Source organism: Balaenoptera borealis (assembly GCF_965194805.1).
Source record: "Balaenoptera borealis genome assembly, chromosome: 11".
Taxonomy (NCBI): domain Eukaryota; kingdom Metazoa; phylum Chordata; class Mammalia; order Artiodactyla; family Balaenopteridae; genus Balaenoptera; species Balaenoptera borealis.
Window position 1 is genome coordinate 45383778 of NC_138868.1, and position 25560 is coordinate 45409337.

A 25560-nucleotide genomic window follows, 5' to 3' on the forward strand; every position below is an offset into this window, starting at 1 on the left:
CTCCGTTGGGGAGACTGTGCGTAAATTACAGCCCTGGCCCTGGCAGCCATGCCTTTCCCTAGCAGGAGGGAACCCAAAGTTCCCCAGGCTCGCTGATGTCTCAGAGTCCCTTCGGAGTGCCACTTCACAGCCTCAGGCTCTGCCCTTTAGTAGATCATAGCTGGGACCAAAATTTATAGCCATGAGATCCTTGCTAGCTCCTCTGACTTTCTGGTGGAGAATGAAGGGAAGCTACCAGGAAAGTAAGTTATCCCCCCAGAATTCTCCATTCATAGGCTAGGCTTCAGATATCTGAAGAGGATATTGAGACACTGGCAAGAGAAATGGTTTATTCAACAAAGTACAATGGGCAATCCTTGACCAAGAGTGCCATAGACTGACCTGTTATGACTTGACATTTTCAGAGTTTACTTATCTTACCTCCAGAAGTGTACAATGATTTGTAAAAGGTATCTTAGTATAGAAGATGTGTATATTTGTGCAATTGCAATTTAGTGCTTAAAAGAGTTGTTACCTGCCTAAACACACAGCTAAAGGATATTGCGATGTGTGTGTACCCGGTATACTATGCCAAGACTTCCCAGGAATTGTCCACTGTGATCTCCACCACCTTGTCCTTTCTGTGGGCCAAGCTGCTGTGACATCACTGAGTGGCCAGTCACAGGTCAGCAGATCGCACTGTCTTCACACCACACAGTACAGCAACTCATTCTCCATTATTACAATGGTGTGACATTTTTGAATGAGTGACTATTTTTATGTGAACTTTTTATTGACATAGAACATATATACAGAAAATAGACAAATTATAAGTGTACAGGATTAATGAATTTTCAGGACAAACACACTCATGTAAACAGCACCCAGGTCAAGAAAAAACATTATTGCTTGATTTTGAATTTTATGTAAATAGGATCATAGGGTATATGCTTTCTCATGTTGGCATCTTTCTTCCATCATATCTGTAAAGTACTTCCTTACTGTTACGTGTAGTTGTAATCTGCTCATTTTTGTTACTATGTAGTATTGCATCTTATGAATATACCATTTTCACTATATAGTCTACTGTTGATGGACAGTTGGGCTATTGCCAGGTTGGGAGTATTACGAATACTGCTGCTATGAACATCTTGTCCATGTCTTTTGGTGCACATATGTACTAATTTCTTTTGGATTTATACCTAGGAGTCAAATCACTGAGTCATAGGGTTGACATATGTTCCTTTTCTTTTATTAGTTATCTATTTTATACATATTAGTGTATATATGTCAATCCCAATCTCCCAATTCATCCCACCACCACCCCCCTCCCCAGCTTTCCACCCTTGGTGTCCATATGTTTGTTCTCTACATCTGTGTCTCTATTTCTGCCTTGCAAACCAGTATATGTTCATTTTCTGTAGACAGCACCTACATTAGTCTGCTAGGGCTGCCATAATAGAATGCCATAGGCTGGGTAGCTTAAACCATAGAAATTTATTTTCTCACAGTTATGAGGCTGAAAGTCCAAGATCAAAGTGCCAGCTGAGTTGGTTTCTGCTGAGAGCTCTCTTTCTAGCTTGCAGATTGTCGCCTCCTCGCTGTGTCCTCACGTGACAGGGGGAGAATGAGCAAGCCCTCTGGTGTCTCTTCTTAAAAGGACACTAATCCAATTGGATCAGAGCTGTACCCTTATGACCTCATTTAACCTTAACTTGAAGATTTGGGAAATTCTTAGCCTGTCCATTTTGCAAAAAAATGAGAAAGCTTCTTCTGGAGAGAATACCAAGAGTGTGACTGAACAACCATTTGATTAAGAGATCGTGGGTGGGATTCATGGACTTAATCAGTCATCTCACAGCAGAAGGCATCAGTAGAGATGGGCTTATACCAGCAGAGACACTGCCAGTTTGAACTAAAGAAAAAGTGGGGCAGAGTGAAGGAACGCTATTGGACTTCTTGGATTCTATAAGATGGGACCATATAGCTATTCAGTTGTGAACATGCACTATTCCTCAAGAAAAGGGAAGAATGATACTGAAGGTGATTCAGAGACCATCAGGGCTGCCACTGCCACCACAGGCCCAGGGGTAAGGCTGTTCCCTCAAAGGATGGGCCTGCTGCTCTGGTTTCAGTGGGCAAGGATGGCCCTGCCCAGTACCAGAGGGGTAGGGCCAAAGCAGCAAGCACCTTGGGTGGGGCCACTCCAGAGAGCTGAAGGGGCAGGCAGCCCTGCAGAGCCGTGAGGGTGATGCTGCCACCCCAGTGGGCCTGGAGGGCAGAGTATCGAGACAAAAGATGATTATTCTTGAGCCTTAAGATCAAGTGGAGTTTGCCTTGCTGTGGTTTGGGCTTGCTTGGGGCCCATCAACCCTTTCTTCCTTCCAATTTCTCCCTCTTGGAATGCGATCATCTATCCTATGCCTGTCCCGCCATCACATTTTGAAGGCACATAACTTGTCTGATTTCACAGTTTCTTAGCTGGAGAGAAATTTTGCCTCAGGATGAATCATACCTTGTGTCTCACACATATCTGATTTAGATGATATTTAGATGATATTTGGACTTTAGACGAGTTGATGCTGGAATGAGTTAAGACTTTTGGGGCTGTCGGGATGAAATGAATGTATGTTGAATGAGAGAAGGAAAGGAATTCATGGGGCCAAGAGCAGAATGCTCTTGACTGAAATTGTGTCACCCCAAAATTCATGTGTTGAAGTGCTAATCCTGACTATATTCGGTGTAAGGAAGTAATTAGGTTAAATAAGGTCATAAAGTGGAGCCCTGATTTGAGAGGATTGGTGTCCTTCTAAGAAGAGCCACCAGAGAGCTCCATCATTCCCTGTCTCTGCCACGTGAGGACACACGAAGGAGGCAGTCGTTTGCAAGCCAGGAAGAGAGCTCCCTCATAAGAAATGAAATGCCAGCACCTTGATCTTGCACTTCCAGACTCCAAAACTGTGTGAAAATAAGTTTCCATTGTTCAAGCCGCCCAGCCTGTGGCATTTTGTTATGGCGGCCAGAGCCATCTAAAATACTGTCAGTTTTCCAAAGTAGTTGTATTAATTTTTACTCCCACCAGCCATATATTAGAGTTCTAGTTATTCCCCAGTCTTGCCGGTATTTGGTACTATCTGTCTTTTTAAACTTCTAGACATTATGGTGGTTGTATAGTGCTATCACATTGTAGGTTTAATTTGCATTTCTCTGATTATAAATGCAGCCAGTCACCTGAGTCTTCAGTTGTTCTTGAGTGTGGGTCAAGATGGCCAGGTCACAGGTAGTTCGGTCTTTGTGTAAATTCCCTCTCTGCTTTGTAATGCTTACGATCAAGAACACAACAGGTAAACTTTCTTTTAACAAATCTGTGTGGAAGTGTGCAGGGTTGGTGCTTATCTAGAGCACTGACCAAGCGTCAGGTGTTTCCTCCGCGGGATGATGGCTGTCTGTTCAAGCAGAGGCTGCCAGTCTGCCAGCTGCAGGTGATTCAACATGGGGCAGTCTGTGTTGTTAGGAGTGTGGATTCTGGAGCCAGCTCGCCTGAGTCCAGATGTCAGCTCTGAAACTTTCTAGTTGTGAACCTTCGGGCAGGTTTTTCGATTTGGGCCTATTTTTTTAATCTGTAAATTATAGATTAATAACGGTATATACCATAACGGTTGTTGAAAGGATGTAATACATTTAAATAGTGCTCGATAAATGTTAGCTATTGGTATTGCTATAATGATAATATTATTATTATTACTGCTCATTGAGCCTTGCTCAGTATAAATACCCTCAAGTTTCTAACTCCAACCCACATTGGACTGACTTTCCTTGACCTCATGTGCCATGTGCCGTGGGTTCCTGCTCTGGTCAAAGCCGACCCATAGACTACGAGAGCATTTTGCTATAGCAGCAAAAATGCAGTGGTGTAGGGGCGAGGGCAGTGAATGGGGCATCAGGAAGCCTGAGTCCTAGGCCTGGTCTTGCCACACATTTGCAATGTCACCTTAACCCTCTCTGGGCCTTTATTTTGTTTTATTCTTTTACTGAGGTGTACTTTTACACTAAAGTACACACATCTTAGGTGTACAGTTCAATGAGTTTCCACATTTGTAGACACTGTACAGGCACCACCCAGATCAAACTCATCATCCCAGTGGGCGTCCTCACTGCGCCTCTTGGTCAATACCTCTACACAAAGGTAATGACAATTCTGATCTCTAGCACCATTGATTAGGTTTGTCTGGGTCTGTATCCTTATCTGTAAGCGAGGAAGTTGGACTGGCCATCTCCAGGCCCAGCTCTGCCAGCTGTGACAATCTGCTTACCTCGAATTCTTTTGTTCTGAAATTCAGTTGGCCTGGGAAGCTGTGAGTTTGTGCTGTGCTTGCCAGGAATTCTGGGAGTTGCCTTCCCTTGATGCTTTGTAAATCAGCTTCTCGATGTGGAGCTGCAGCAAGCAGACTTGGGTCCCCCTCCCCGTTCCCCACAGAAGCCTCGTATACGTGGGCTGTATATGGAACACTGGGCCCAGTTGCCCTCTCCTACCAGGCCTGCAGCTGAGGTGCACAGCCCAGAGGTAAGGAGGCTTGAGACCAGCCTCAAATCACACACATTTCCCAGAACAGAGAGGTGTAGGTACTCTGCTGTGGCAGGAGTTTGTTGAGTATGGCCTTCCCAGTGAATTGGGAGAGCTGGGGAGAACTGGTCATCCTGGAGATGGGCTGTGTATCCTTGGCGGGAGTTCATCCATCCACTAGGGGTGGACATGGGTACAGGGGTAAGCGATGGGTGAGGAGGCAGGGCCTCTGGCTCTCAAGGCTTCCCAAAGGCATCCAGTAGCCCTTAAGAATTTCTTTGGCTCATGGAAGAGACGAGAAAAGGAGGAGCTCAGGGATATCACCTTAGTACAAGGTCAGGGTACATCTCAAAAGGGGACTGTGGACAGATACAGGCCTCAGGGATACTCTGAATCTCCCAGACTTGGTCCAAATTAAGTGCTCAATATGCATTTCCAGGAACATTTTCCCCTCCTACTAACAGCTCTCGGCAAATCTCTTGGTACCATGGCCACAGAGGTCAAGGAGAACCCAGGGAAGTTCACAGACGGGACTGCCACATCCAGTTATGCAGGTTGTGCACTGTACAACTCCAGAGGAGGGATGTGGCACCTCACATTGTTGTCTGGGGAACAGAGACCTGCCCGAGGTGACAGTCTTTCTGGGCTCTGTTATGAAACCTCACGTGTTCCTCCCCAAGCATCACACTTGATAGGAAGCATAAAAACGTTGAAAGGCAAATGATGAGGTATAGAGTGGTCAAGAACCAGACTACCTGGGTTCAAATCCCAGCCCTACCACTTACTAACCCGGTTCCCTGCATAGGTGTCATAACTTCTTTGTGTCAATTTCATAACCTATAAAGTAGAGATTATAGTAGTTTCTACCTTTTAGGGTTGTTATAAGAATTAAATAAATTGATGCACGTAAAACACTTAGACAACAAACCTGGTACACAGTCATTGCTTAGTAAATATTGGATAATTATTACCAGATTGGTAAAGAGATTCAAGACCATGTCCTTACGAATGGGAATTGTTTAGCCTGGAGAGGAGCAGATTTAAGAGAGACATGAAACTTCCAAACTTATAAGGACACAGATTTTTTGACTGAGTATAAAGGAAACTTTTCCCAGTCATTGGTTCAGGCAATGGTGACCTCTCCATCATCAGAGGTGTCCAAGCCATGTTTGGTGGGCTCCAGGGGCATTGTGCAGGGTTCCTATGTCATGTGGATGCTTAAGCTGAGAAATCCCTAAGGGCACTCCCACCCTGAAGTTCTATGACTTTTTAATTCATTACCTTTTTAAATTTCTCTTTAACGAATGAGAGTCCATAATATGCCAGATACTGCTCTTGGCCTTGAGAGACAGTGATGAGCCATATGGAAGTCACTGCCCTCACGAAGTTGCCATTCTAGTGCTGGAGACAGACTTTTCTGTATTATTTCATCCTCAGTCTTCAACCCAGCCAGGGCTTGAACTCTTCTCTTTCTCGGGAATTATGTATGTGGCCACAGTTGAGCTGCATGCCTTGGATTTCAGCCAGGCAAGAATGGTGAGGGAGGAAGAGGACAAGAAGGCAGGACTGCGACCTGGCCAAGTTCATCCTGCCGACTTTGAGGATGAACTTCCCTTCGTTGTTTCCTTCTTCCAAATTCTAAGGTTTTTTCATTTGGGGTTTTAAAACCAGAGAGAACCTATATCAGCCAGGTAATAATCAATCCCCACACCTCACTGGCATTAACCAAACAAGTTAATTTTGTCAATTCAAGAAAGTAAAACAGGGCTTCCCTGATGGCGCAGTGGTTAAGAATCCGCCTGCCAATGCAGGAGACGCGGGTTCGAGCCCTGGTCGGGGAGGATCCCACATGCCGCGGAGCAACTGAGCCCGTGCGCCACAACTACTGAGCCTGTGCTCTAGAGCCCGCAAGCCACAACTACTGAGCCCGCGCACCACAACTACTGACCTCAACTAGAGAAAGCCCGCGCGCAGCAGGAAAGACCCAACGCAGCCAATACATACATACATACATACATATATACATAAATAAATAAAATTTATTAAAAAAAAAAGTAAAACATTTTACATTAAACATTAAACAAATTAAAATGAACAAGGGATAAAAACGTATTTAACTCATTAATAAGGGAAACAGTAAGCAGGTACTGAAAATATTTGAGGAACTCAGTATCTGTAAGCATTTTCGAAAAAAGAGTGTTAGAATAAGATTATAGATTAGATACAAAAGTAGTTAATGTTCTACAGGGAAATAAAATCATAGCCTTTAATGTGATCTTTTCTACCCAGACAGGAATCTAGAAGTTAACGTTTAACTTCATAGTGTCTGGGTACTAATCAAAAGGTAAATAACAAAGTCAAACACAGGTATATTCTCTTGGAAAATTACATACTCTTGGGTGGGCTTGTTAGACGATGCTCCAGTTATGATATTGAAAGGATAGGTAACTTCCCATCCTTTTTTGCCTTATTTCCAGGTTTTAGGTAGTTCTCTTAGTCTTTTCACAAAGTTAGCTAAAGGTGGGGTGACTCTGCAGGCCCTTAGTGACTTGGGTACCCTTGTGGATTCACAGTCGAAGCACGTGGCCTTTCCCTCCAATTAATTCCTAGAGCAGCCATAACAAAGGAGTGCAGACTGGGTGGCTTAGAGAACAGAAATTTATCATCTCACAGTTCTGAAGGCTAGAAGTCCAAGACCAAGATGTTGGCAGGGGCCATGCTCTCTCCGAAGGCGCTAGGAAAGGATCAGTCCCAGGCCTCTCTCCTTAGCTTCTGGTAGTTCCTTGGCTTGCGGCAGCATAACTCCATCATCACATGGTGTTCTCCCTGTGTGCTTGTCTGTGTCCAAATTCCCCCTTTTTATGAGGATGCCAGTCATATTGGATTAGGGGCCACCACTCCAGAATGACCTCATCCTAACTTAAATAATTACATCTGCAGTGTAATTATTTATTATACTTATTTCCAAATACGGTCGCATTCTGAGGTACTAGACGTTAGGACTTCAACATATGAGTTTTTGAGATACACAATTCAACCCCCAACACCCCCAAAGAGGAAAAGTGTGACTAGAAACCTGACTTCTGTGCCTCAGACGAAAAGTGCCTCACATCACTTCCTGTCACATTCGATTCACCAGAGCTATCACATGGCCCTGCCTCACTAGAAGTTAGGGTTTTCTGGGTGCCCAGGAAGCCTTGTCTCTGCCACACAAACTTAGGTATTTTCTAAATCACTTCCTCCTCTGACAAATAAGAAAACAAGAAAATGGCAACTGGGGATGTGAACTACTTGCCTGGGGTCACAGCACAATCTACTGGCCAAGACAGGGCTAGGAAGGATGCCTGTATTTTGTGTTCCATTTTCTCCTCCAGTTTCATTCATTCATTCATCAAACACATGCTAGGTTGTCTTTCAGGAAGTCCTCATATTTTGGAAAGTTTCATTTCCCTTGAAGAACAAATTTGGTCTAGTGATAGAGTGGCATTGTAGAGCAACTTATAGTGGGGCCCAAAGACATCAGAGACCCAAAGGCAGCTTGGACGAGGAAGAGGGGCGGGGTTCACATCTGTGTTTCAACGCTTTGAGAGATTCTGCTTAAACGTTGTTTAAAAAGTTCACTCTGATAGCATTGTGATATTCCCGGGTCTCAGAGAAGGCCTTGGGTAGGAGAAAGCCTAGTGTAACTAATCAAATTAGTGAGGTGAAGTTGCTGAAGCATTGCTAATTGGTTAATGAGTAAACGTAACCATTTTATTTAAATTAGCAGCAAATTTCAAGCAATCCTCAAAATAACTGAGAATATTAGCCCTAATTAGTGTAACAGCCTGGAAAATTTCTTCTGCTGGGAAAAATGCAACAATGGGGTCTCCCCACAGGCTCTGTTTATTCAATTGATCACTCATTCACTCACTCATTCCTTCATTTGCTCATTCAACAAACATGCATTGAGTATTATGTTAGGCCAAGAACTGTGAGAGGCAGAGACAGCTTTACCCAGGTCCCTGACCTGGAAGAGCCCCGATCTAGAGAGGGAGTCGGACACTTAGAAATTACCGTTTATACGGTGCAACCTACGGCCCCAAGCCACTTTCTCATTAGGCCATCAGAGGAGAAATGGGACAAGAAAAGGTCTGGAGACCTCTCCCATTCTTTCTGCCTGAATCTTCTAGACTGTAAAAGACACAGGGGGAAAAAAGTGCTTTTTCCACAGGAAGGTAAATTTTTGGCTGTAGAAGAAGGAAGATGAAAGGAACTTAAATTCTTTCTAAAGTTTTTGAAATACTGAAGCTGCCACGTTTATGCTTCAGGAAGTGCTTTTTGACTCAAGGTATAAACATTAGAATTGAGTTGAAAGAAGTCTTCTATTTATCCCGGAGATGAATTCCCTGTTAGATCAGGCAATGTGTTTAAGAGAAGTGTGGAATGGTAGATGGAATTTGTTGCCTTTGCTTTTTGGAATTTCTAGAATTTCTTCATTTTTTTCTCACTTGGCTCTCCATGCATATACACACACATGCAGAGAGAGAGAGAGAGAGAAATGAGTGAGAAAACTAGCTTATTTCTCTGTCTGCTAATCACTCTCTAGAAACTGCCATTCCCATGTGGGGTCATGATAAAGCCATCACCCCTGGCCTGGTTGGCAATGCTCCCAAGGCCAATGCATGCGGCATTAGAGGCCCTTCATGGAGTGTGCTTGCACCCCCAGAACTTTCAAGTAACATCTGAGAGACAGTTGAAAAAGTTTTACTTTGTGGGACAAGAATTTAAATCGCCAGCCACTTCTCTGCGACCTTTGGCAGACTTCTTCACTTCTCTGCGATTTTTATCTATAAAGAAATGAGAATGCCAGGCACCAAGTGGTTGTGAGGTTTTGAAAAACTTCCCTGAGTTTGTTTCTTGGATCCTCATGTGTGGTTTTATTGCCCAGGCATCAGCTGAGGACTGTTAGTTTAGGGCCCTGACTGGATTACGGTCTTGGGGGAGCCTTACCCTGTCCTGAAGCTCTGGCTGGCCACCTCCAGCTCTGCATTATTCGGGAACTAATCCAAATAGGGTTATTTGGATCTCTTAATTTTCTTAATACATCCTCTGCATTTAACATTTTATTTTATATTTCTTAGAGCTTCCGAATGCTAATTTGATCATTTTTTTTTTGTAATTCTATAAATTGTTAACTCTTCCACTAAAGTAGAGATTGACTATGGTAAGATACAGAGCAAAATAGTCCCTTGTCTCTGACCCAAGAATCTTGTATTTTCTACCAGCATCTGTTAGGTTAGCTTTTTAGTAGGGTGAAGTCTCAGATCCTTCACAATTCTTTATTTTAAATTGAAGTATAGTTGCTGTACAATATTATATGTTACAGGTGTACAATATAGCAATTCACAATTTTTAAAGGTTATACTTCATTTATAGTTATTATAAAATATTGGTTATATTCCCCATGTTGTACAATATATCCCTGTAGCTTATTTTATGCCTAATAGTTTATACTTCTTAATCCCCTACCCCTATATTGCCCCTTCCCCCATCCCTCTCCCCACTGGTAACCACTAGTTTGTTCTTTATATCTGTGAGTCTGTTTCTTTATGTTATATTCACTAGTTTGTATTATTTTTTTAGATTCCACCTATAAGTGATAGCACACAGTATTTGTCTTTGTCTGACTTATCTCAGCATAATACCCTGCAGGTCCATCCATGTTGCTGCAAATGGCAAAATTTCATTCTTTTTTATGGTTGAGTAATATTCCATTTTGTGTGTGTGTGTGTGTGTGTGTGTGTGTGTATAATGTATGTGTATAAAATATATATATTATATACATATGTTTGTGTGTGTATGTGTGTGTGTATATATATATATATATATATATATATATATATATATGCCGCATCTTCTTTATCCATTCATCTGTTGATGGGCACGTACATTGCTTCCATATCTTGGCAATTGTAAATAGTGCTGTTATGAACATTGTGGTGTGTTCTATCTTTTCTAATTAGTGTTTTTACTTTTACTTTTTTGATAAATACCCGAAAGTGGAATCGCTGGGTCATATGGTGGGTCTCTATTTATTAGCCTCTGAGCTGTAGCCTCACACATTTCCAGGGGCCACCATTGCTGTGGGATACAGAGTGAGTGGGGCCTCTGGGGTGATGCAGCGTCTAGCCCTGGGACGCCCTGCTTCTTGCACATCCTCTGGACAGCCATCCCTCAGCTCCTCCCCTCGGCCCTCTCACTTTCGCAGTGCAGGCTGCTTGTTTGAGGGGGTAGCTTTTGCTCCAGAGGGCCCAGAGCAGTGACTGATGCCCTCACAAGCTTGGGGTCAGGGGAGGCTGGGATCTAGGCCCAGTTCTGCCCATAGCACATGTGTGATTGCAGCCAGTGACACAGTCTTTCTAACGCCAGTTATAATCCATATAATCTCAGCACCGCCTCCCTTAGATCTGGCTCCTCCACAGGGCGTGGCCCAGGTGACCATCACAGGGCTCCGTCTCCATCACAGACACCCACTGGGCCCGCCCGTGAGTATCTGCCTGGAGCTGGTCTCACCCTGCTTTAGGAAAGTACCCCATTGCCATTTCCCTCTCAGTAGTTGCACACCGAGCAGAGCCGTGGCCCTGACACGTCAGCTCAGCCCGGGACACAGGCACACAGGTGTCCGTGCTGCAGTGGTGACCTCCTCTTTCCCCAAGCGATGCTGAACCCTGGGCTGCTCCCGCAGCTCCAGTGCTAAAAAAAAAACCAGGAGCCCACTTGATTTGTTATTCACTCCACACGATATGTTCCTCACTTCGTGTCCAAACTCCACAACCAGTGTTGAAAACAGTGAGTTTTGTGTGACTTTTATTAAGCTCCCACAGGCTGGGAAGGAGCGGTCATTAGTGGCCCCCCAGTGGGCCAGCGATGAGGAAACCGGTTCCAGCTCACGACCCAGACAGAGGCTGAGCTTCCCAGCACTCACCTGCCGTTCTTGGAGAGCTTTGCCTCTCAGGCCTCGGGCCTTAGGGATGGGTCACTGAGCCAGCATCCAAGGAGCTGAATTTGGAACCCCACTTGGCTTTGTGGTCTCTTACAAGTCACTTCACCTCCCTGAGCCTCAGCTTCCTGATCAGGAAAGCGGGGGTGGGTGCTGAGATTTAAATCAAGTAACAAACTCCTGTGTGTCTGGCACCAAGCCTGGCACGGAATGGGGCTCGGTAACGTTGGCTTCTTATTCTAATTAGGGCAATCTCTCAACAGTTTTGGGGAGGTTGCTAGGCTGCCTAAAGATAATGCTAACGACAGCTTACATTTATTGCTTACTGTTTCTAGGCATTTTTCTAAATGCTTTGTGTGTATAATCTCCGTTAAAACCCTCAAGAGCCCTGGGAAGTAGGTACTGCTATTACCCCATTTGTACAGGGGAGAAACTGCTCACATGATTACCAAGAGGTAGCACCTGGCTTGAAACCCCGGTTGCCTAACTGGGAACCCACGCTCCGAGCCGTGACTCAGGACTGCCTCCCTGGTTTCATTAGATATGTGGCCTCCACTCTCAGGAAGTTCTCTGGACAGAGACAGGACAATAAGCCCCCACTGTGTGGCGTGATGAAGGCTTGGCACCGAAGAGATGTTCAGGGCACACTTGCTGGATGAATAAAGGCTGCGGTGAGAATACAGGGAGGGAGTAGCCGATCTAGCCAACCACCAGGCATGTTCTTCTTCTTGGGATCTAAAGGAAAACCGAGTTTAATTTGCAGTCTCCTCCCTGAAAGGACTTACGGCAGGGTCCAGAGACTGGACTGAAGGAGAATTGAAAATACTACCCAGTCAACTCTGTCCCTCCCACCCACCGTGGGCCAGGCCACAGAACACAGGCGAGTCAGCTCTCTTGACTCATGAGGGCTCTCTGCGCATGCCCTTGCCTGTGGAGCTCCTGCTTTGCCCTGAGGAACTGGGACGACCCTCTCCCCGTAGGATGTGGACCCCGAGGATGCTCCAACTGTACTGTGCCATTTTATATAAGGGACTTGAGCATCCGTGGATTTTGGTATCCGCGGGGGTCCTGGAACCAATTCCCCACAGATACTGAGGGATAGCTGTCTGTATAAATGTAATTGTCATCACAGTTGATGGATATATACGTGAATTGGTGTACTTGTTAGTGGTCTCTCTCCACCACTGCATCGTAAGCTCCTTGAGGGCAGGCACTTTGCTTTGTTCTCCAGTGTATCCCTGGTGCCTAGCACCCTGCCTAGCGCAGAGTAGGGTTCAGTGCACCTCTGGTTAGCAAATGGATCTGTTCATAAAGTTGTTCATAAAGACTTTTTAGTGAATGAAGGTAGTCTTCATAACACGACCTCCTAGCAGCCTGCCCAGACACACTGGCCTTGCCGCTTACCAGCCTTAACCCAGAAGCCTGACCCTTCATCTGTAAACTGGAGTTAAACTCACCTATCTGATAGACTCTATCAGGTAGAGGTTTTGTGAGGGTTAAATGGAGAAATACGTAGGATGCTCTCCTGTATGCATGGCACACAGTCCGTCCTCAATTAATACATCATCATTGCTGTTACTTTTATTGGTAGTATGAGTTATTATTAGTCAAGATAGGCTCTGTACTTCTTCTTTTAGACCTAGTATCTTTTCATGGAGACCCAGGGATGGGAGCTTGAGAGATGTGCCCTCCCCCACTGGGATGGAAGCCAGATCCTTGTCACTTTTCTCGATGGGGACCAGTTGCTATGGGTACAGGTTGGACAGGAGCGGGGGCTTCTCCTGCCACCAACTCTTGCTGACACACAGAGCTGGCCTGCCTTTCCGTGTGACCCCAGCCCCATGCAAGAGAGACTCTCAGACCCCAAGGGTTGTCCTATTGGCAGGGCTGTACTAACACCCTCCCCCCCTCCGCCCCCAGAGCTTTCTGTAACTCACTCCCCCACTCAAGCTGGTTTTGCACAACTGCATCCAGGAGAGCCCGGGATGAGAACAGCAAGCCAATGACAGAATGTAAGTCACAAGCATCTCATCTCAGGAGAGAGACTGCTCCTGAACAGACAGGTACAGTTCCCCACCTGTCCAAAGACACTCCCTCTTTCTTTCATCCATTTGGAGCAGGAAGTGGGGAGGTTTCCCCAGAGTCTATATGAGTGCTCTGCAGCCCTTTGCACAAAGCGCCAGCCATTAAGAAGTGGGCCGCTCCTTGCTGCTGTTTCTAAGGAGGGTGTCAGTGGCATTTCGGGTAGGGCAGTTCTTCATCCTGTGGGACCATCCTCCTCACTGCAGGATGTTTAGCATCCCCGGATCCTGACCACCATCAACGCTGATGTGGAACCAAAGCATCCCCCGCGCATTTCCAAAGGTCCCCTGGAGGAGGTGTTACCAGCCCTAGCTAAGAGTGTGACAAAGAAGGAGTATAAGAAATAGGCTTGGGACTTCCCTGGTGGCGCAGTGGTTAAGAATCTGCCTGCCAATGCAGGGGACAGGGGTTCGAGCCCTGGTCCGGGAAGATCCCAAATGCCGTGGAGCAATTAATCCCGTCGTGCACCACAACTACTGAGCCTGTGCTCTAGAGCCCACGAGCCACAGCTGCTGAGCCCGTGTGCCACAACTACTGAAGCCCGCGTGCCTAGAGCCCGTGCTCCACAACAAAAGAGGCCACTGCAGTGAGAAGCCCGTGCACCACAATGAAGAGTAGCCCCCGCTCGCCACAACTAGAGAAAGCCCACATGCAGCAACGAAGGCCCAATGCAGCCAAAAATAAATAAATAAATTTATTTTTTTTAAAAAAGAAAATATCTAAAAAAAAAAAAAAAAGAAATAGGCTTGGGGATTTGGGAATGGCTGGTGGCATTGAGTGGGGATGTCTGAATTGTGTTTATATCAGGGAAGCTTAAGGATATGCTTGTCTATTTCAAGAAAGTGCCTAAGTAGACGTGTTCAGAATATATCATGGGCCGAAATGGATTCTTATATTTGATTTTCCCAACTAACTCCATTGTCACTACACTGCCTTTGTCCCAGCTGCTTTTCCTGAAATCTATTCATTGCTGCACGTTAGTCCTGCCAGCGTCGAGTTTAAGTGGAATCCTTGAGGTTAGCACTGTGTTAATATACTAGGAATTTCAGCAGAGCTGGGCTCTCTAAATCAATCACCAAAACAGCTTTTTTTTTTTTTTTTCTTGCTCAAAAATACACTACGAAATGCAGGAACATGTGTGGGAGTGGAGGTTGACTTGGGTGAAGGACACACTTAAAAGGAAAATTTCATAACTCTTTTTTCTGCAGGAAAAAGATCTTAATTCTTGTAGAACTGGGCTACAGAACACATTTATGTCTCTGCAGTATCTTTAGCTCCTCAGAACATCCTGGGCTACTAAGAAGTCACTCAGTAATGTTTGCCTGGAGCATTCTAGGTACTTAAATATGTGTTGGATACAGGAATGACTAAATTCATGGAAAATTTAAGCCTTTTAAGTGATGATCATGATATGGACTGATCAGTATTTACCTTCTCAACCCCCCTGGGGGTTTCTAGGGTGTCAGGTTTCACCCTGGCACCTATCCCTGGAAAATGAGGACAGCTGATGCCATGGGAGCATTTTATCGCCCATGATGTAAAAGCCAGGAGCTTGTGATGGGTCTAACTTGCCCACTTCTGTGATTTTTCTTGGAGTTACAGAAAGCTCCACCTCCAGGGAATGGGTGTGGAGAAGGTGTATGAGGCTGCAGAGGTGGGGTTTACAGGGTGTCGAAGGCAAAAAGGATGAGGAATTAAAGACTTGAAGGTGCTGGCGAGGGGTTGACGGCAGGAATGTGAATATAGCCTTTCTAGGGACCTGGAGAGGCCAAGAGGGAGAGGAAGGCAGGAAAGGTTATTATTCCGAAGGTCTCAGTTAGCTTGATGAGCAGGCAGTTGGGAAGTAAGAGAGGGCATAATCAAGATAAAGATTTAAGGATATAGCAGTTCGGGCACTGAGAGCTGGGGTCTGGATGTGAATGGCCCTCCCTGGAATTGAGGCCACGGTGCAGGTTGGGTCATTCGTTGATTGAGACTCTGAAGTCTTGCTGGTGGGATGTAGAGGAAGCTGTGAGCCTGATGCCAAAGACCTTGATGGATGCGGTGGGCTGCCTGGTGAGAACAAAGTCGGCAGAGCGTGGTGGTGTCTAACATCTGATGCTTAAAGAGGAGATGCTTTTATACCAGAATGTAGGAGCTGAGGGTGGAAGGAGTGCCGCAGGGAGAAGAGAGTGTCAGCTCCATCTCATGTCCCTGATGAGGGAATCAGCAGGTTCAAAAGCACACAAGAGTGGCGGTATCCTCCAGTAAGAGCTATTTTGGAAGGGACAATGTGGGACTGCATCCTGCAGGCCTGTAAGCCTTGTAGTTGCCCAGCCTTGAGCCCAAAGAAAAAGCCCAGAGACAGCAACAGAGACATCAATGGTTCATTGGGCAGGGGGATCTTACGCAAAGTGTCCTGGAGCAACACCCCAGGGTGTGTAGCAAATGGTGAACAGGACATGGCAGCAGTCTTCGCTACTCAGAGAAGAAGGCTACCATTTATAGGGCAAATTGATGTCAGGTCCGCTCATCAGTTTCCAGGGGTTAATTAAGCCCTATAATTAAGAGGATTGGATAGTCATGTGAGTGAAGCAGGGACTGGTCGAGCAGGGGATGTACAGAGAGCAAGAGAACAGCCATCTTTAAGGACCTAACCATACACGCAGGCAAAGGCCCTGTCTTTGAAAGACACTGGGATTTTGATAGGTGTTTTCAGAAGACTCAAGGTGAGGCTTAGGAGGGAGGCAAACAAGGGAAGATCAACCAGGAAAAGAAGCACAGAGCATATCAGGGGGTGAGAGAGGGTGAGAGAGCCTCATAAAGACAACACAGATTAAACCTTAGGTACACACTTAGGCCCCATGGGAACTGGGAGGGTGGGAGGAAAGGGATGGCAGAATCAAACTGGGGGAACCACCTCCCCTTTACTGCAGCCACTGCAGTCACCCTCGGTCCCCAGCTTCTGTGCTCAGGACAAAGCACCCACTCCCAAAGCTCTCTCATCCCCACGGCAGCAGAACTCTGTCCCCATCACGTCACGCTGCTTTCAGTCCAGGATCAGCAGAGCTCCATGGAGCCTCTGCCCTGCCACGGAAAAGGGGTCAGAGTCCCAGATGCCAAGGGGAAAAGAGGGCCAGGTCTTGGAGACCTTGAGAGGTCAGGGAAGCCTTCCTGGAGGAGGCGCTGCGCCTGGACCTTAAAAGAAAGAGTAGGATGGTAGAGCAAAAGCAGAGCAGCAAGAGGGCTTCAGGAGTGGGGCACAGGTGGAAAGGGGTGGAATCGAACCTTCCTTTCTTTCTTTAGTAAAGAGCAGTGTATCATAGTGGTCGAGAGCTGGGCTTTGGAGCCAGGTGACCCGAGTTCAGCTCCCAGCTCTGCCACTTGCTGTCTGTTCATTTACCTCTAATTCTGTTTTCTCACCTAAAAATGGAGATGATAATACACCCACTTATGCCGGGTTATTTTGAGGATTAAATAAGTGTGTTAGTAAAACAGCATCCCTGACACACCTGTGAAATGAGCTACCTGGATCAGTACACTTTTGCCACATAGCAAACTGCCCCAAGATTTAGTGGCTTAAGACACATCCATTTATTTAGCTCAAGATTCTGAGGGTCGACCATTTGGGCTGGACTGTGCTGGCCCTGTCTTCTGCTGGTCTCAGCTGGGCTCAATCGGGCAACTGTGGCCAACTGCTGGTCAGCTAGTTGAGTCAGCTTCTGGAGGTGAGCTGACTGTCAGCTGAAGTGAGGGAGCTTCTGGGCCCTGTGTGGGTCATCATCCCAGGCTGCTTCACATGATGGTGGTGACGGGTTTCTAAGAGCAGCAAGAAAGGGCAAGCGCAACCGCATGAGTGTTTTTTGGGTCTCTGCTTGCATCCCGTTTGCTATGGAAATGTTGTCAGGGGTCAAAGAAGTTACACGGCCAAACGCAAACTCACCAGGCAGAGAAATAGACTCCATCTTTAAAGGAGGAGTAACAAAGTCACATTGCAAAGTGGTTCATGTGCAAGGATGGGCAAAATCTGTAACTGTTTTTATAATATATCACAATGCCCTATTGTGTTCACTTTGTATTATTTCATTAATTCACTTATTCATTTGTTCACTCATTCATGCAAAAACAATTACTGAGTACCTATCTTGTGGGATGGCAAGAAGAGGAATCCCCAAAAGAATGGCCTCAGTTTCCTAGTCATAGTGCAATCCGTCTGCATTGCTGTCCGAGGTCTGTGACATCCAGTAAAGACATGAGCTGGACCTTTTTTCCCAGTAAATCAGGTTATACTCTTTCCAGAGAAGAGGGAGATGAAGTGGGGGATGGTGTTAGAGCAGGTGAAATAGAAAGATTTATATTTGCAGATTAAAATGAGATACCAGTATTTCATCCCCAGGAAGTCCATTTTTCTGGGCTAACTTCTCCCTGCTGGATCTTAACCCATACGTTTTTATTACCGTGATCTTTCCTCCATCTTCCAGATCACTGAGGTTGCTGGTGAGTCCAGATCTCTATTGACCACATGTTAAAAACTCTGTTAAACACACACAAACACACACACACACACACACACACACACACACACACACACACTCCCCTGGGAACATTCTAAGATCTTCTCAATTCAGTGCAGGGTAACAGCTGTGGTATGCCAGCAAGGGACTAAGCCCCTCATTGCTCATGGGGACCAGGTAAGAATTAGACTGTGTCCTGGGGGCAAATATTGAGAATCTTATCCTGGAGAGAGAATCCTATTCTACCCAAAATATTAATCTACCAGGCTACATGGAGGGTGTTGTCCAAGGTACTGGTCCAGAACTAAGCAGAGAGAAGCTTAGAGGACCCTTAGAGTAAGGAATATGAAACAGGCACCAGGGAGGGAGGCTGGATGGATGTCTGAGCTGGAGCTCAATGTCCCTGGAATAGTTTAGTAATGCATTCATTTAATCAACTAATATGTTTTGAGTATATGTTTCATACCAAGCACTGAGTTGGATAACAGAGACAATAGTTAGCAAGACAAGCATGGTCCCGGCCCTCAGGGATCTTGGAATCTGATGGGCAGAGACTGATATTACAAGAGCACGACTAACGGCTAACATTAACCAAAACAAAGTCCGTGTAGTCCCCCATCAACCCTATGCTGTGGGTACCATTATTATCTCTTGCTTTTACAGATGAATAAATTGAAAGAATGAATGGCCAAGTAAATTGTCTACAGTCACACAGCTAATGAATGATGAGACTGGGGACGTGAATCCAGACTCAGTCTTCCTTGAATCATTCTCCTTCCCCTGCCCCTCTAGATCAAGTCCTCCTGGTATATATTTTGCAAGCCTCTTTTACTTGTCTTTAAGCGCACGCGCCACGTTTTGTGATTCTATTTGTGTGTGATTGTTTGGTGAGGGAGCGTAGCAAAATAGGTGTGTCAGCCAGTTCAGGCTTTGTTATGCTCCAGGAAGAGATGACCTCAAAATCTGAGTGGCTTACAGTAACAAACATTTCTTGGTCTCGCTACATATCCAAGTCTTCCTTGACCTCATCTTCCTTTCGCAGTGCTTGTCAAAAACAGCCAACAGTAACAAAGGCGTGCTCTACATCGAAAGCACAAGCTCATTTGCCACCTTTTATCTACCAACTTATTGCAGGCAACAGCTTTGCCAAATATTTCATTGCTGCATAAAAGAGATCACCGTCTTTCCAGCCTCCAGGGATGGTTCCTCACCACCCACTTTCTGGCCCCAAAGTCAGGGTCTCACATTCTAGGGTTTGGCACACACCCCCTCATCTAGAATCGATTTCTTTATCATTCAGCTTAGGCTGATGATCCCCAAATCTCAGGGGCTTAAACCAAGAACTGCTTATTTCTTGTTCGTGCCACATGGTCATCACAGTTCAGCTGCAGCTCTGTCGCTTCACCTTTCCCGGGACCAGAGGAGAAGCTCCCCTCTGGGACGCTACCAATCCAAAGGCAGAGAGCAAAAAGAGACATGGCAGATGTCACGATTGCTCTTAAAGCTTCTGATTGGAAATGACAACGCGTCTCTCCTACTGACGTTCCATTGGTTAAAGACACGTGGCCAGGTCTGACACTAATGATGCAGGGATGTGTCAGAGCTCGGTCTGGAGGGAAGCACAGGAGCGGCCTCACAGGACAGGGCAGTGAATCAATCTGTTAGAGACGTTAAGGAGCGTGCATTGACTGTCACAGGCAGATGCAGAGTTCGCAGACGTTGTGTTTTGAAAAGAGGAATGTCAGGGCACATTTTCCTAGGTGCATGTGATGCGCTCCATCTTAGCCGTTTGTCAGTGAGTAGATGGAGGTGGTGGTAGATGAGCAGACACAGCTATAAAGAGTTTTGAGCAGCACCTTCCAAAATAGGGGCACACATGGCACCAGCAGGCAAATAGCAGGTGCGTGAGCTTTCCTGAAGATGGAGAATGTACAGATGAACAAGAGAACTGTATTTGTACTTGGACAACTAGACTTGATGGGAAGGAGTAACACCCGTCAACAACAACAACTAAAATAAATACAGGTAGTTTAAGCTAAAAACAAAGGGTTGGTGCTATTAGAGCAACCCTGGGGTGATTCATTTGTAGACTCGAAGGGAGGGTTGCCTGGGGAAAGGCAGGAACAGGGCAGCTCTCAGCAGTACAAGTTCACAGATCTTCTCTAGACAGTTGCCCTAAATGTGTCTTAGCTATAGTACTGCCTCATCTCTGTGTCTCTCTGTTTCATGTTTTAACTAATTTTATTTATTTATTTATTTATTTATTTATTTATTTATTTATTTATTTATTTATTTATGGCTGTGTTGGGTCTTCGTTTCTGTGCGAGGGCTTTCTCTAGTTGCGGCGAGCGGGGGCCACTCTTCATCGCGGTGCGCGGGCCTCTCACTGTCGCGGCCTCTCCCGTTGCGGAGCACAGGCTCCAGACGCACAGGCTCAGTAATTGTGGCTCACGGGCCCAGTTGCTCCGCGGCATGTGGGATCTTCCCAGACCAGGGCTCGAACCTGTGTCCCCTGCAATGGCAGGCAGATTCTCAACCACTGCGCCACCAGGGAAGCCCCATTTCGTGTTTTAAATTCCTGGGAGGAGGGAGCCTTCTCGGCCCCTTAACAGCCCTATTCTCGCCAATGGGCAGGTGGTAGAGTCACAGAATACAGACTACTGGGTGCCCAGCCCTATTCTCAGAGGAGATGGGTCATTGTCAGACATTGCGGGCTCAGTCCTGCCTCTTCACAGCTGCCAGCCCCAGTCCCTGGCTCTGCCCCCTCCCGCCTCGTTCTGGTAACACACATCCCACGCGCATCTTTCCTCTCCGTGACAACCCAGGTCTGCAGCCTCCGGGGCCTGACCCACCGCACTGGCCATCGCTATTGATGGGGCCTCCTCTGTGCTCCGGCCCTTGGCAGCCTGTTTCTGCCTGGAGTGGCCTTCATCTGCGGCCTCCATCCGTGTCAGAGGGCTCCGCTGGAGAGAGCTCCCCAGGCAGGCATCCGTGTCAGGTGTGGGGTGCAGGTTGAGAGCAGGGGGAATGAGGAAGGAACGGCAGCAGCAGGACCTGGATGCGAGGCTAAGGTCCAGGCCGGGGCGGTTGGCAAGCACTGCTCCCTCAAGACAGACACCAGAGGCTGCAGGAAATGAGGGGCTCAGCCAGCAACCCCAGTCCAGGGCACCTGTTCATTGTCTTATCCTGGACCAATGCTGATCTTACTTTCCCATAACTTGAGCTCCCTCTGCAGCTCTCAACTTCTCCACTTATACCCACATGATTGATAATGTTCAGATACTCAGCCCACTCCCAGGGACTTACTAGGGCTGTGTGAACCTCCAGGCTCACTAGCTTCTCACCCCCTGAAGAAAGCATACTGGCATGCAAATGAGTGAGATATTTCCTTATTGTGTAAAAAAAAAAAAGTCAGACATTCACAAACTTCAGTACCTTATTAATAAAACAAATGACTTGCTTTATTATAAGAAAGAATAAACCTTATACACACATGATATCTACATTCACCCTGTGCCTAAGGACCACTGGGCTATATGACTCCATGATCCTTTTGCCTCATCCCCTTTGGTAATCTAGAAAGGTCTCCTGTATCTTCTGTATTAGCCAAGACTCTTGGTTGCAAGTCACAGAAACGCAACTCAATCCAACTTAAATGCAAAAGAAATTTTATCATCTCATGTAACTGACAAATTCATGTCTGTTCTGGCTTCAGGCAGGGCTGGATCCAGGGGCTTCAATGACACTTTCGTTACGCTCTCTCTCTCTCACACCACCATTTGACTCTGGTTCCTTTTATGTGTAAACTTTGTCTCTCCTGTACTAACAGGGGAAGGGTCTTCTGTGATTTACCTCAGGAAAAAAGGCAGCAGGTAACTCTGGACTTAGAGCCGTCCAGTTTGACCCTACAAACAGGAAATCCAGGGGGGACTTTTATTGGCCCAGCCTGGGTCATATGCCTGTCCTGAAACCAACCCTGGGCCAAGGCAATGGGTTACTCTGATTGGCCAGCCTGTGGATCAGGCCTACCCATCTGACCAGGGTGAGGCAAAGTGCTGTTATAAGAAAGCAAATAAAACTCTCAGCATCAAGAATCCTGCAGCCGTCTTTTCTAGTTCGTCTCTGGTTTCTCACTGGTTTCCATGCAGAAGCCCAGGGTGACCCCTGTCACCTGGCTCTCTCCTGAAGCCGAGGGGCTCATAAGGATGCACTGGGCCCAGGAGATACCAGCAAACACAGGAAGAGCAAAGAGCGCAAGGTGGGGGATTAGGATTGCTGATGGGGCTGGCTGGGCTGCACACAGCCCCATAGGTAGTGGTACAGAGGTGACACCTGTGCTGCAGGCACAAAGTCCGGAATGAAACAGGAAAACACACAGACAGCTGGGAATCGAAGGCAGACTTTCTGAGCCTGGCAACAGTGCCCACGCTGCTTCCCCCACTGCCTGGTTCAGGTGCACAGTGGGAGGACCTAGCTTAGCCTTTTCTATTCGGTCTTATGTTCAGAGACCACACCTCAGTCCAAAGCTCTACTCTTCTCCCAGCTGCCCTGCAGGCTCACAACTGAACTCTTCCAGACAGGCCTGCCGAGCGGCCTGAGTCACCTCTAATCCCAGCTCACTTCCAAGCCCCGTGAATGTTGAACGTCTCAGAAGACTCTGAGAATCCCTCAGATGTGCTAGCAAGTGGAGGGCCCATTAATCTGAAGTCACAGCTCCCCACAGCCTGCAGGGTGCTGTCCAGACTCTGCGGCCCCCAAGCTGCTTCCCCAGCCTCACCTCGCCACCCCGCGTCGGCACTCTCTTTTCCCAAATGGCAGTGCGGTGCCGAGCCTCTGTGACTTTGCTTATCCTGTTCCCTCTGCCAGAGGTCCCTTGTCCTGGTCAGTTATCTGGACAAACTGCTCTCTTCCTAAGCTGTTGTCAAAACTCATCACTCACTGACCAGCTGCGTGTAGCGTTCATCACTCCAGCTCTGGCCCCCAGCACTTCACCTGCTCCTAGTCTGTGCTAAGCCTGGCCAGGAGGCTGTCCTCTCTGCCCTGTTCAGCATGGCTGTCTCCCCTCCAGGCTGAGAGCTCCCAAGGGAGGCCGTGCCTGGCCCCTCTCTGCTCCCCAGTGCCCGCCCAGGCCCACACCCTAGACGGCACCAAGGAGTGTTTGCTGAATTAAACTGAGTGGCCTGCTGTCTAGGGGCTGAGTGCCAGTTACAAACCTGGGGGTTTTGTGTGCTTAGCCTCACCTGTTGCCCCTCCCCAGGGAAGTGGGCTCACAAGGGGAGGGGGTTTCTGAGCTAGGGACCTTGCTTTCCACAGTTTACAAATGTTTCCAAATGTTTCCATTCCCTATAGGTACCTGGTCCTGTGGTTAGTGAATGTAAGATCATTTTGGAAATGACTCCCCTTCGTTCCTGGTTTAGCATCAGTGCCCTGCAGCCCTCAGCACTGTAACCTCTGTGTCGAGGGGTTAATGACCAGTAAGCAAACCCTTAAATCAACCCGCCCTGTCTGCAGCGGGGCCAGAAGCTCCTACTTGGTAAAGGGGACAAAGACCATTTCTAGCACACATTGCGGATGTCACAGTCACCACGCAAAATTGAAATCTAAGAAAGCAAGGCTCTGTTCCTTCTCCCCCCCGGCCCCGCCATGCCCACACCCTGCCTGCTGTTTCCGTGAATCCTTACCCACAGGCCTACTGGCCAGGCAGAATCAGGGAGGGGAGCCCGGAGATGAGGGGCATTGAGGCAGGGCAGCTGGACCAGCTGCACCCCATACACACACACTGGGTCTCTTCTCGCCCTCCAGCCCTGCCTGCCTGTTCCTGCCCTGCGGTGCCTGTGGCCAGACTAGAGGCTTGATGAGCATTTTAACCCTCACAACTACATTCTACAGGTCAGGAAACTGAGTTGCTCCCAGCTAGGCAGTGAGGGTGGAGACTTGACTTGGAAGCCCACCAGACCAGACCACCCTTTTCCTAGACCAGCAGTTCTCAAATGTTCACATATATCAGACTTAATTGGAGGACTTGTGAAAACACAGATTCCTGAATCCTACTCTCAGAGTTTCTGTTTCAGCAGGTTTGAGATTGGGCTTCAAAATGTGCTTTTCTAACAAGTTCCCAGATGATGCTGGGACCACACTTTGAAACTGTTGTCCTAAACAGTGGTGCGTCCCAACCTCTTGCCACCCTCCTCAGTCTTACAAACAATGCCCTGAAGATAGATCCCGCTTGCCCCCCACAATGAGAAGGAGGCTTGGAATCCAGGTTCTGTCCCTACGTTTCCTCCCTAGGCTGCCAGAGTCCCCTCGATACACCTACTTTTCCACCTTGGCTGCACACTGGAATCACCTGGGCTAAAACCCCAAGCCTAGGCTCTACCCCTAAGACTGTGATTTATAGTTTTTAAAGCTCCCCAGGTGATTCTAATATGCAGCCAAGGTGGCGAGCACCGCCTGAGTTTGATTGCATTTAGGGCTGTGTCCTTTTCACGCCCCTATCCTCCCCCATTTCATTTGCTCACAGGTCTTTCTCCTCTCCCAGTGCACACCCCCTCCTCCAGGAAGCCCACCCTTCAGGCCACAGGTTGGTTCTCCTTTCAGTGATCTTTGCCAACCCCCCCCATTCTGATACTTTGTAATCACCCCATTACAATTCAACCCCTAGACTGTCACTCCCCTGGTGTGACCCCTAACCCCACAGAAAGCTGGGCTCTTAATTCTTGGTTGGGCTATAACCGTCCTCCAGGGTACAGATCCCCTCTAAGTATCCAAAGAAATGACTGCAAAGACCCCACTTCACCCTGGGTCACTTTTCCCATGAAGGCACCCTGAGAATAGAGTTGTTTTCTCCCTGTTCCTGAACCTCTTGTAAAGAGTGTCCCCCTGTGGCTCTCCCCCTTCCACCCCCTCACCACTCTCCAGGCTAAGGAAGGTTTTAGCCAAATACCACCACTGCCGCCCCATCTCCTGACGAGAGAGTGTCTCTGTCTCCAAGATACCTCGTTTTTCAAGGGCACTTACTCAATAGGCCGGCAGTGTTGCCAAGGAAACGTCGCTTAATGGAAGAAATAAAGCCGCTCAAAATCCACATGCCATTGTTTGGAAGAGAGCCGGTACTTCTGTTGTACCTTGGAAATGTATTATTAAGTAATCTAACCAACCCCATTCAGCTCCACGTTCCTGATTTGCTGGGAGGCCCTCTCCACCCCCCCTCCCCCTGCCCATCCTATGATTCCCTGGGGAGAGCTCCAGAATTTCCATAGCAGCTAAGGTATGGTGAAGTAGGTATGCGAGTCTGGACAGAAGAGGAGATTGAATGATTGGAACATGTGTAAATTGGCCATATTAAAGAATGCAAGGGACTAGGGGCCTGGAGACGGTTGGAGAAAGGAAGTTAAAGCTATTCACCAAATGTTCACAAATTCCAGTTGGTGGCGTTCAAGCTGATGAAGATTTACTAGGCA

At 47.1% G+C, this 25560-nt stretch overlaps 1 protein-coding gene across 3 annotated transcripts in view; it reads left to right on the forward strand.

The window, feature by feature from the left end:
• GALNT18 (polypeptide N-acetylgalactosaminyltransferase 18) overlaps window positions 1–25560 on the forward strand; it is a 340031-nt gene that overhangs the window by 294660 nt on the left and 19811 nt on the right. The gene's annotated exons all lie outside the window — the stretch shown is intronic.